This window comes from Megalobrama amblycephala, linkage group LG4, assembly GCF_018812025.1.
Source record: "Megalobrama amblycephala isolate DHTTF-2021 linkage group LG4, ASM1881202v1, whole genome shotgun sequence".
NCBI classification, from domain to species: domain Eukaryota; kingdom Metazoa; phylum Chordata; class Actinopteri; order Cypriniformes; family Xenocyprididae; genus Megalobrama; species Megalobrama amblycephala.
The window spans coordinates 29,815,808-29,828,049 of record NC_063047.1 but is presented as its reverse complement, the minus strand read 5'-3'; positions in this window follow the sequence as shown (position 1 = coordinate 29,828,049).

Sequence of the window (12,242 nt, the reverse complement as noted above, 5' to 3'; positions counted from 1 at the left end):
GTGTGTGTGTGTGTATGTGTTTGTATGTATATATAATGAACTATTAGTTTTTAGCAAGGACTCTTGGTCAAAAATTACAGACAATAATGTTACAAAAGATTTCTATTTCAAACAAATGCTATTCTACTGAACTTTCTATTCTTAAAAGAACAGAATTCTGAAAAAAATTATCACAGTTCAGAAAAAAAATATTAAGCTGCTCAACCGTTTTCAACATATGAAAATTCAGCTTTGCCATCACAGGAATAAATTACAATTTAAATTTAATAGAAAATAAAATATTATTATAATTTTAAATATTACTATTTTACTGAATTTTTATATACAATATCATCTTATTTACAATAAGGTCTCATTTGTTAACATCAGTTAACAACATTAATTAATGTGAACTAACAATGAAAAATACTTTATTATCCATAGTGGGGAAAAAAAAATACTATGGTAGTCAATGGGGACCATCAACTTGGGGCTGGACGATTAATCAAACAGTAGTCACTTTCACTCGCGTCTTCACTAAACTGTGTCAATTGTATGTGATTTAAGGCTTGCCAGTTTGGACATTCAAGCGATTTTAGACCATCGGATGTGTATTATCAAGCCGCATTTCCACCGTAGGAACTTTACCCAGGAACTAGGAACTTTGGGGTGGTACTCGGTGTGTTTCGACCGCAGGAACCAGGGTCTAAATGAAGTTCCGGGTAAAAAATTCCCCCTCTTAAAGTCCCTGCTCGCTAGGTAGAACTTTTTCAAAATTCTGGAATTGTGGTGCACAAACACTCATAACAGACAGTAACGTTAGCTGCACACCACGTGAAGATTGCATGCACAGAGAGTAGTGCAGAAACTGATTTATCACTAAAGTAGCTTAGAAACTCAGTTACAGCATATACTTTTCAACTTTTGAAGTAACTACTTACAACCCACAGCTTCACAATTAATAGAGAGACGGTATGACTAATTCACACACGCAATTGCTCTCATTAATGCACGTAAAGGTGCCCTAGAATTAAAAATTGAATTTATATTGGCATAGTTAAATAACAAGAGTTCAGTACATGGAAATGACATACAGTAAGCCTCAAACTCCATTGTTTCCTCCTTCTTATATAAATCTCATTTGTTTAAAAGACCTCTGAAGAACAGGCGAATCTCAACATAACACCGACTGTTACATAACAGTCGGGATCATTAATATGTACGCCCCCAACATTTGCATATGCCAGCTCATGTTCAAAGCATTACACAAGGGCAGCCAGTATTAACGTCTGGATCTGTGCACAGCTGAATCATCAGACTAGGTAAGCAAGCAAGAACAATAGTGAAAAATGGCAGATGGAGCGATAATAACTGACATGATCCATGATAACATGATGTTTTTAGTGATATTTGTAAACTGTCTTTCTAAATGTTTCATTAGCATGTTGCTAATGTACTGTTAAATGTGGTTAAAGTTGCTATCGTTTATTACTATATTCACGGAGCCGTCGCTATTTTCATTTTTTAACACTTGCAGTCTGTATAATTCATAAACACAACTTCATTCTTTATAAATCTCTCCAACAGTGTAGCATTAGCCGTTAGCCACAGATCACAGCCTCAAATTAATTCAGAATCAAATGTAAACATCCAAATAAATACTATACTTACATGATCCGACGCATGCATGCAGTATGCATGATGAACACTTTGTAAAGATCCATTTTGAGGGTTATATTAGCTGTGTAAACTTTGTTTATGCACTGTTTAAGGCAAGCGCGAGCTCCGGGGGTGGAGAGCGCGTGATTTAAAAGGGCCGCAACCTGAATCGGCGCATTTCTAATTATGCCCCAAAATAGGCAGTTAAAAAAAATGAATTAAAAAAAAATCTATGGGGTATTTTGAGCTGAAACTTCACAGACACATTCAGGGGACACCTTAGACTTATACTACATCTTGTTCAATGGCACCTTTAAATAAATGTTCTGGTACTGGTAATTTATCTGATTTACAACAAGCAGAAATCTGTAAGAAATGTTACGAACCATGGATAAAATAAATGCTGAAAGGGAGCTGTTGTGTCGAAGCACTCTTTTATTAGGAAAACATATCCCACCTTTAATAGTCAAGCATATTTACAGTACAAACCTTGTCAGTGAACTATAAGGGCAAAATTGTTCATTAATCGTAATCAATGTAAAATGTTCAGTTAATCGAGATTTTGATTTTAGGTCATATCGTCCAGCCCTACATCAACTGTGTGGTTACCAACATTCTTCAAAACATATCTGTAATTCAACAGAATAAAGAAACTCATACAAGTTTGGGTGAGTAAATCATGATAGAATTTTCATTTTGGGGTGAACTATCCCTTTAACTAACAATAACTAATGGACCTTATTGTAAAGTGTTACCAATTCAGCTTTTTTGAGCATAAAAGATTTCTTTCAAGAATATTTTTAAAATCTTACCGACCCCAAACTTTTGATATGATGTACTTTTTTTGCTTCAATTCACAGTTTGCAATGCTGTGATTCATCTCACAGCTGGCTGTTTTTGGTTCATGCTTTAGAACTCTTTACTGATGAAATGTATAAATTCTCTAAGAAGAAAATAAATGGGAAAAAATACTTCCGTAACCGAGGCCTCTAAAAAAGTGGGCCATCGCTGTGGGTGGCTGTATATGCGTCAGGCAGAGACTAAAAGCAGTAAAACCTCAGGAATTGTTGTTTATCTACACTGTTGTTTTTATGATATAAGATGAATTTGTTCCTCTAAACAACCAAATGAAAGGGCAGAACAGCCCATGAAAACAAAATGGTTTCTTCAAAACTAATTCAGGACAAGGGTGTATGCTAATATTCATCATCAAGTACGGCAGCACAATTAATCAAATAAATAACTGAAAATATTGATTACAGTAGTCAATTTGGGTCCATTTTCTATGTACAATTTGATTAATCTAAATTAATAACCACATTTACAACATCAAGGAAAATAAATCAACAAATAAACATGCAGTTGTCATATCTCATTTTCGATATACACCTCCTAAATCAGACATGAAGGTTAAGCGACCTTGGAGACGTTACCCAATATTTTAAATAAATATTCCTTGTGGGCTGACACTGCAATGGCAGATACAAGGAACTGTTAATGCATTCTTCATTAAACTTTTAGCTGTTTATTTTTAAAGCACTTCCACCCCACTGGAAACAGCTATGACTTCCTGTGTTTTGTTTGTCCAAAGTATGGCCTACTTTTTTGTTTCAAAATCCTTCTGATGCTGTTTTGACAAAAACAAGGAGCTATGGAAAATCAAGTTATTCAGACTGCAGAAAACCAGTGTTGCTGTTGGTAACAAACAATTATAAATGTTTCGTTATCAAAATACATAAATATTAGAAAAACTTAAACAACTTAGGGACTTTTACACAACACCGCTTTCAACTAAAAGCTGAAAACTTTTTATGCGTTTTGGTCATTCATTTACTCAACAAGAGTGTTTTGGGGGCCTGAAAATGCAAACTTTTGAAAAGGGGTTTCAAAGTGCAAGTTTTTAAAAAATGATAACATTATCGTCAAAGCTGACGTCATGCACATGCATATTACATGTTTAGTCTATATGCGCATAGTGTTTCTTTACAAAGTGACATCGCCAACTACTGGCCTGGCAGCATAATACAGCGTTTTTAGTTGTTTTCACAGATCCATGTGAATGCAGGAAAACAGACAATCTCTTCAATGTAGTCCACTTCAACTTCCTGTTTAAATAGGAAATTCCTCAACACAGGGGGAAAAAATGGTGTCAAGCCATTTCACAGGGTTTTTAAACACTAAATTGTGTTTAAGAGATCATTCTAAAACAACTCAGCTCACAACAGAATTATTATGAAAGAAAAAGGAGTTCAAAGACTCACAGCAGGAACACAATTATAGTCACAGCTGGCCAATCTGACATTAAGAGAGATGGTCAGGCGGTGTTCTTCTTGAAGCTCATTTCATCAATCTACCCTACAAAGCATTCTCTCAATTATCGATCACCATCCTTTTCATTTGCATTTCTCTTTAAGTAAACTGTTTAAAAGTTCTCCAAAAGCCAATAACTGCTCGCAGAAAACATGAAAAACTGGTGTTTCTAATTCAGCCCAATTTGTCTTATTGAGTCAAGCTGTGGGAACAATTTGAATTATTAATCAGGGTTAAATGGGTTCTTGTGGTCTGTCTGTTTCTGGATTCATGAGCAGATTTCTTTGTAAAGTTTAACAGAATAATTTAACCAACAGATAAAAATTTAATTTACTCACACGCATTGTTCCAAACCAGTATAAGTCTTGCCGAAGTCTTGCAGTAGCTTTGTGTGGCGAACAGACCCAGATTTCATTCTGGTACAAAAACTATAATCAAACTCAGTATATAATTGAATCAAAACATCATAAACATTTATTTCACTGCAAAAAAGTGATGTGATGACTCAAATTAGTTGGAAAATCAGTTTGTACTTGGAGAAAACAGTGTGCAACAGTGCCCGTCACTTTTTTCCATTCTTTTTTCCCATAGGGATTTTAAAAAAAGTCTTTGGTAAAGCATTATAAGCCATGAACTAAGTCAACCAGCTACGAGGTGAATCATAATATTACAAACATTGATTTGAAGCAAAAAAGTATTTGAAAATCTGACAAAAATAAAAAGGTACAAGACTGTTAATGGCTTTAGTGAGGGAAAGAACTACAGCCCCATGAAGCATTTCGAACAGCATAAATCGAATTAAAAATGATGGAGAAGTATAAAACTACTAATTTAAAAATGTTGATTATATATATACATTAAGTTACACATAAATATTGAAATATTAAAATATTTTGAGAGTGTAGGGAGACTCAATTAAGTCGTTCACATGCTTAATGAGAGTGGGAGGAGCTAAAGAAATGTTCATAACAAATTCCACTGTTAAAGGGTTAGTTCACCCAAAAATGAAAATTACCTCATGATTTTCTCACCCACAAGACATCATATATATTACTTTTTCTTTCAGACGAAGGAAAAATATCCATATTTAAAACTTTAAAAATTAAAATAATTAGCTTCCGACAGACAGCCGTACGTATCGATTTACGGTGAAAGAGTGAACTCTGGCCCAGTTGATCCAACTGACAAACACGGAATCGCAGAGGATAGAAGTCTAAAACGAAAATTTTTACAGAGAAATGTTGGAGGATTTTGATATAAGAGAAGAGGAGCTTGAGTTTGTTGCCCAGCTCTATTTGTTTGAAAAGCGAGAGGCGTAAAAGCTTACGATACTCCTTCATCTCGTCAGGGGTTACTCTTTTGGCGTAAACTGACGTGTGTATGGCTGTCTGCCGGAAGCTAGTTATTTTAATTTTAAAGTTGTAAATATGTATATTGTTCTTACACAAATGCATCGCTTCGCTTCAGAAGGCCTTTATTAACCCCCCAGGGCCATGTGGATACCTTTTATGATGGATGGTTGCACTTTTTTGGGCTTCAAAATCTCATCCTCTATTCACTGCCATTATAAAGCTTGGAAGAGCCAGGACATTATTTAATATAACTCTGATTGTATTCGTCTTAAAGTAGAAAGTCATATTCACCTAGGATGGCTTGAGGGTGAGTAATAACGGGGTAATTTTCATTGTTGGGTGAACTAACCCTTTAAACATGATTATTTTAACACCAAGTTGAAATAATGCGGGCTGCAACAGAACTATCGATTATCAACCTAAAAAGTAGTAGGGCTGTCTTTAAAGGTTTATAAATTATATCATTAAAAATCAATTTCCCTATGGAGAAAATGAATAGTTTTTACTTCTGGAACCCAACTGTTGCACTTTATCCACCTTATTTTTCAGGTAAGACTGGGCGTGGCCATTTGTAAATTTAAAGTGTCCTATTATGGATTTTTGAAAATTACCTTTCATGTAGTGTATAACATAGCTCTAAGTGAATGAAAACATCCTGCAAAGTCACAATGAAACATTAGTATATTGCCCACCCACTTATTGTGCGTGCAAACGCCAGGTAAATTCATTTTTTCAACAATACCACAGCAGTACAATCTTTTGTTGTGTTCCCGTCATTTTACTGACGACTGCTTCTCAAACCTCTGGGAGTTTAACACAGGATTCACAAAATGCTTGGTCTTAAAATATGGATCAATGCCCAGCTTATTTGGACCAGCTTGCTCCTCTGAATCTCAACCTGTAAGTATGATTAATAATTGATGTTTATATTTTCTAGCGATCGTTCAAAATTCGTAGTTTTGTATGTTACGTTGTGTAACGTAAAGCCTAGTCCGTATGTCTCCTGCTAACCGGCTAACTCACGTTTCTGTAGTTCTGCTATTCAGATGTGGGCAGGGACGTGCACAGACATTTTGGGGGGCAGGGGCTCAAGTGGAAAAAAGGGCACTTCTCATAATTATTTATTTAAAAAATAATGAACCCTTAAATATATTAAGACAACTCTGACTTCACTTACACTCACGCAATTGTTTTATACTCCACAGATTTCTACAAAATAATCAGTTCACACAGAGACCATGGTCTTCTTTAGTATTCACTAGGTTTATCACAAGAGAAGTCAACAACAACTATTTTCAAGTAGCTATATATTTAGAATAAATGACTGCACCAAGGAGAGGGACATAGTTTCACTAATAATTTGTTTATTTTGCACAAATCAATAAATCGTTTTAATTTTTTGGTGTATTGGAATACTTCTTTAATGAAGTGGACAATTTTAAGATTTTACAATTTTAAGGTCCATTTTTGCTGCCATGTCTTTTACTCTAATGGAAAGAAAACTTAACCTTAACCCTACACATTTAGATGGAGTTTGTTTTAAGCCTACTACCCTCCGTCTGTTTGCATCTGTAGATTTCTTCTAAATTAACCAAAATAAGCTAATCTGCATATTTAAACGCATAAAGAATTTTTTTTCCCTGAACTGTTAATACATTATATATTATAACAAATGCCTGCAGAGGGCGCCAAAAGCCTGCTGATTTTTGTTGTTAGACAGCACAGCACGATCAAATCCACGATCAAAGCCAACCATGATTAAAAAAATATATTATTAGTTAAATAATAATATTCGCCCACTTCTTTGTGATAGAAATGCTACAGCCACTGTAATTTCTTCAACAAGAATATGTGGACATCAAACATGCAAAGACAGAGCGAGGGTTTAAACGTTTATTGATGTATTATCCTGTGTAAGTGTAGATTTAAGAATAGCATTATGTAGCTGATGCTGTATTATGATTTTTAAATAGTTTTAATAAACCATGCATCCTTAGAAAATTGTCTAATAAAGTGGTTCATGGATGTCCGTCCATGGAATGCTTCTCTTCTGGTATTGACAGCCCAACCTATCGGTCAAGTGTTTACCATGGTTCAAAAACGCAATGCATAGCACAATACAATAATTTAAATTATAATATGACACATATTTCATTAGTATCAAATCAGGCAGATGTGTTGATTGTGGTCAAACTATTAATGCAGCGTTAAATGTATAAATAACCCTTAAATAGACAAAACTTTCAGGTTTGTGAACATAGGCTAGCCTACCTGAAAGAAATGCACGGTATACATCCATCTAGGGCCTTTTTTCTTTTTCGCTTCTTATCGCCAGACAGCAGCTGCGTTTTCGCGGGAATAGTTGTCACAAGTTTTCAGCCAGCAGCAAACTCGAGGTGAGGTGAGGTGGGGCGTGGCGCGCGTGCGTGCGGGCATGAATGGCGTGTCACGCAGTGAGGGCATCTGAACTCGACAAAGCCGACCTCATATAGTATTTTTTATTATTATTTGCTTTATACAGTAAATATATTTGTTTGACAGGGAAGCTGTGAGCAAACAGGAATATATATTTATTTATAAAAAAAAAAAAAAAAAAAAAAAAAAAGCACCCCAGAAAAAAGGGCACTTTCTCTCCAGGAAGAAAAGGGGCAGGGGCTCAAGCCCCTTTTTTGTCTATGTGTGCACGTGCCTGGATGTGGGTCCAATATTGTCTAAAAATGTGTCGATTAATGCAGCTTGTCTGAATTATTATTTGGAGTATTGATCAAGGATGGAGCACGACTTTTGTTTACAAAGTGTAACGCATTATTAGCTATTCACATTTGTGCTCGGCTAATGTGGGAGTTTACAACATATCTGTAGGCCCGGTTCGCTTACATCACTGGGAAACAAACTGTTTTTTTCCTCTGCGTTTTTATTATTACAGTAGAGTGGAGCTCTATCTGTATTGAAATAGGATATTAAGATGCTAGTCCACACTAACTAGTTGAAGTATTCTCTCTGTAAACAGTAAACACCCATTATAATGTCAAACAATGATATAGCCATTTCTTACTTTGTTAATAGTTAAGACGAAAAAGTCTGTGTCACATCTGGCCTAAATGTTTATCTTATGTTAAAGGTTTTCAGCTTCGCTTGGCATTCTGATCCAGTTCCCACAGGTGTACATGAAGTATAACAGTGACGCTGCTATCACGTCTTATAAATAAAGCAAACTAAGGTGACACTTACCTATAGAACCGTCCTACTCCAGTCGTGACTGCGAATCAGTTTCTGGCTGATCGAATACTTCAGACGTTTCATCGTCGGACTCAGGCTCGAACTGATACGGTAAAATCGATGCTATCGTTTCTGTCCATAAATTGTATACAATGTCTTGCGAATTGATAGCTGTCATTCAGTTATGGCAATGGGCACGCGGTGCACTCAGTAGACCAATCACAAAAAATTGGGCCATCTGACCAATCAGAGCAGTGTAGGCTCACGGAAAGGAGTTTAGAGAACTGCTTCTAACGAATCGTTTACAAAACATAGATATCTGAGGTGAAATTAAATGTATATTATGAGAAAACGAAAGTGTTTTTGACCTTGCATGCATGTAAACCTGTTGTAGGAGACTCCCAAAACAATATTAGAAACCTTAAAAAAAATAAAATAAAAGGCATAATAGGGGCACTTCCGGTGTCATTCGCTTCCAGTTATTTTTAGCTGTACAAAACCATATTACCATATTATTTTATTATTGTCTTACTTATAAACACACTGGTTTGTAGCACAAACAGTTTTACAATTTGCTGCACTATGATATTCTTCTCGTTATTTCCCTATAGCGGCTAATAAATCAGAAGTCTCGCACATTCACAAAAAACACCTTACTTCCGCATTGAAAACTTTTACATATTTCCTTAACGCATTGTGCAATTATGGACAAGACATGTTGCCATTATTTCCTGCTAAACCCTGGTTAAATACAAGCCACATTTGGCAGTTCATTTGAAAATGTGACCTAAAACTCAACCACTCTCTTTGGTATTCTGCACAGGCACATGGCACAGAACTCAAACATTTTTTTATTTATTTTTTATTTTTTTCCGGCTGAATGACAGTGCTGCTATACAGTGGACACTTGGAGTGTATCATAGATGTCCAGGAATAGCTCAGGAGAACGACACCATTAAAACCGAGCAGGGGTGGAAGATGCCAAATGACAGGTGTGCAAAGATGGAGAGCAAGAAATCTAAGCCACCTCTCCAACCTGAGCTGCAGGTGGCTTACACATTTGACAACAGCCCCATAGTACAAATGTCTAGGATCCAGGAAAAAGGAGAACTGTGGGGGAGCGCACAGACGTCAGTTTTGTTTTAAACATTGGGCCGCCCTTGACAGAAAGACAAGAGGACTGTAGTGATGATAAAAGGGGACAGAAAACAATCAATTTATGTTTAACATGTAGACGCGCGTCAAGGAGCGATGTGTTTCACCCCGCTGGCTTTGCTGACAGCTCAGCTGGTGTGTTTCTGTATGAGCGGGAGGTTCCAGGGGGCTTTTTTCTGCAAGTCAAGAACAAAGAGTTACACAAGTGTGATTATATATTGTAAAAAAATTGATTTCAACATTTTCTGATAAAAATGTGAGTTTTGTTTGGTTGTTTAAACTCACCACCACATCGCTAAGGTGATGTGAGTGGTTTCCAGGGTGTTGCTATGTGGTTAGCATATTGCTAGTGCAATAGTCGGGTTCCGGAAGTAAAAAATCCCATTCATTTTCTCCATAGGGAAACTGATTTTTTATGGCAACTTATAAACCTTTAAAGACAGGCCTACTGTAAGCTATGAGGTTGTCAATCCATGGTATTTGCTTCTGTTGAAGCTATCAGCCTGCATTATTTCAGCTTTTTTTTTTTTGTTTTTTGTTTTTTTAAACTGTGTTTAAAAGTGCAATTCCTGGTGAAAAACTACATTACCCATGATGCTGTACTGCAAAGTACACCAATCAAAGAGTTGGAAAAAAAGCACTCTGGGTGGTTGCTAGGGGGTTGCTATAGTGTTCAGTATGGATTCTAAGAATTCTGGGTGGTTAATAATTCTGGTGCTAGAAGGTTGTTATTGTTTTCTGGATGGATTCTATACATTCTGGTTGCTAAGCGGTTGCTAAAGTGTTCTTTTTGGTTGCCAGAGAATTGCTAAGAGGTTTCTATGATATTCTGGGTGGTTGCTATGTGTCAGTTAGGGCATTGGATATTTCTAAGGTGTTCAGATTGGTTGCTATGGTGTTCTAGATGGATTCAAAGCATTCTGAGTGGTTTGTAAGCAGTTGTTAGAGTTCTGTGTGGTTGCCAGAGAATTGCTATAGGAGGTTTCTATGATATTCTGGGTGATTGTTAGATGTTGCTATAGTGTTCTAGGTGATTTCCAAGCTGTGTAGAGTGTTCTGCATGTTTGCTATGGTGTTGTTAGGCTGCTACTATGGTATCCTGGGTGGTTGCTTGGTGGCCATTGGGGCATTGCCATTGCTAGGAGGTTTCTATGGCGTTCTAGGTGATTGCCAAGCTTTGTCTGGTGTTCTGGATGTTTGCATTGGTGATGCTAGGCTGTTAATATGCTATTTTGCTTGGTTCCTAGGCAGCTGTCAGGTCACTGGCAATTGCTTAGAAAAAAGAATGGCACATCAAACAGGCTGGACATGTGTAAATACTTCGGGCTAGGGTTTCAATCAAATAAAATATGCAATAGTAATGGTGCCGCTTGCATTAGCACAAACCACTAATTAATAAGCACACCATGTCAGCAAATGATTATGCGTTTGATTATTTTAATTCGTTGGAGTAGGTCAGGATTAAAATATTTTGCTGTGAGTGTTTGGATCTGTAATAGATTAACATTGTTCAAAGCAATTAATTAAGGTGTTCTACTTTCCCATATTCCAATTCATTATGGAACTGAACAGGGAACAGAAAACAGTAAACAAAACCTGCGGAGGTATAGAGGTTCAACATGGAGTTAGCTTTTGTCTCATTCTTCAATTAGCACCTCTCACACAGTAATACCAGTAAATTACCGTAAAATGACCAGAATGACTTTACCTGGCTTTTTACTGTTAAGAGACCATTTACACATCAGCATCAAAATACCAGTAAATTCTGTGATGTCAGTCACGGACAATGATCTTTAAACACTGCACTGTTGTCTTGATTCACGCACATGAGGAGACACTATCTGTTCAATTTGACACCACATTTTTGTACTTCTGAGTGACAGACGTAAGGGGATGATCACAAAAAATTCATCTTAAACACATGATCCGTGCATAATAGTATCCAACTGCAGAGCCGCAGCACTGATGAATGAGAAGGCAGGGTCTCGAGCGCTACACGCTGAAAAAGCTGCAAGATGTGGAGCAATAGTCAAAGATGTCCATCTACTGCATATTTACATTGAAAAACTATTAAAAATCAGGAGAGCTCAAAGGATTAGTCCACCTTTAAATAAACTTTTCCTGATAATTTACTCACCCCCATGTCATCCAAGATGTCCATGTCTTTCTTTCTTCAGTCGAAAAGAAATTAAAGTTTTTGATGAAAACATTTTTTTTCCATATAGTGGACTTCAATGGGCACCAAACAGTTGAAGGTCAAAATTAGTTTCAGTGCAGCTTCAAATTGTTCTACACGATCCCAGATGAGAAATAAGGGTCTTATCTAGTGAAACCATCGCTCATTTTCTGAAAAAAAAAATTGAAATTTTATACGTTTTAACCAGAAATGTTCATCTTGAACTAGCTCTCTTCTTCTTCTCTATTAGAATTCCAGCAGTGTAGACACTGCTAAGTGTATTACTGCCCTCCACAGGTTAAAGTTTGAACTAATTGTTATATACTATTGAACTAGCATATTGCATATAAAAATTAGTTCAAAACTTTGACCTGAGGAGGGCAGTAATACAC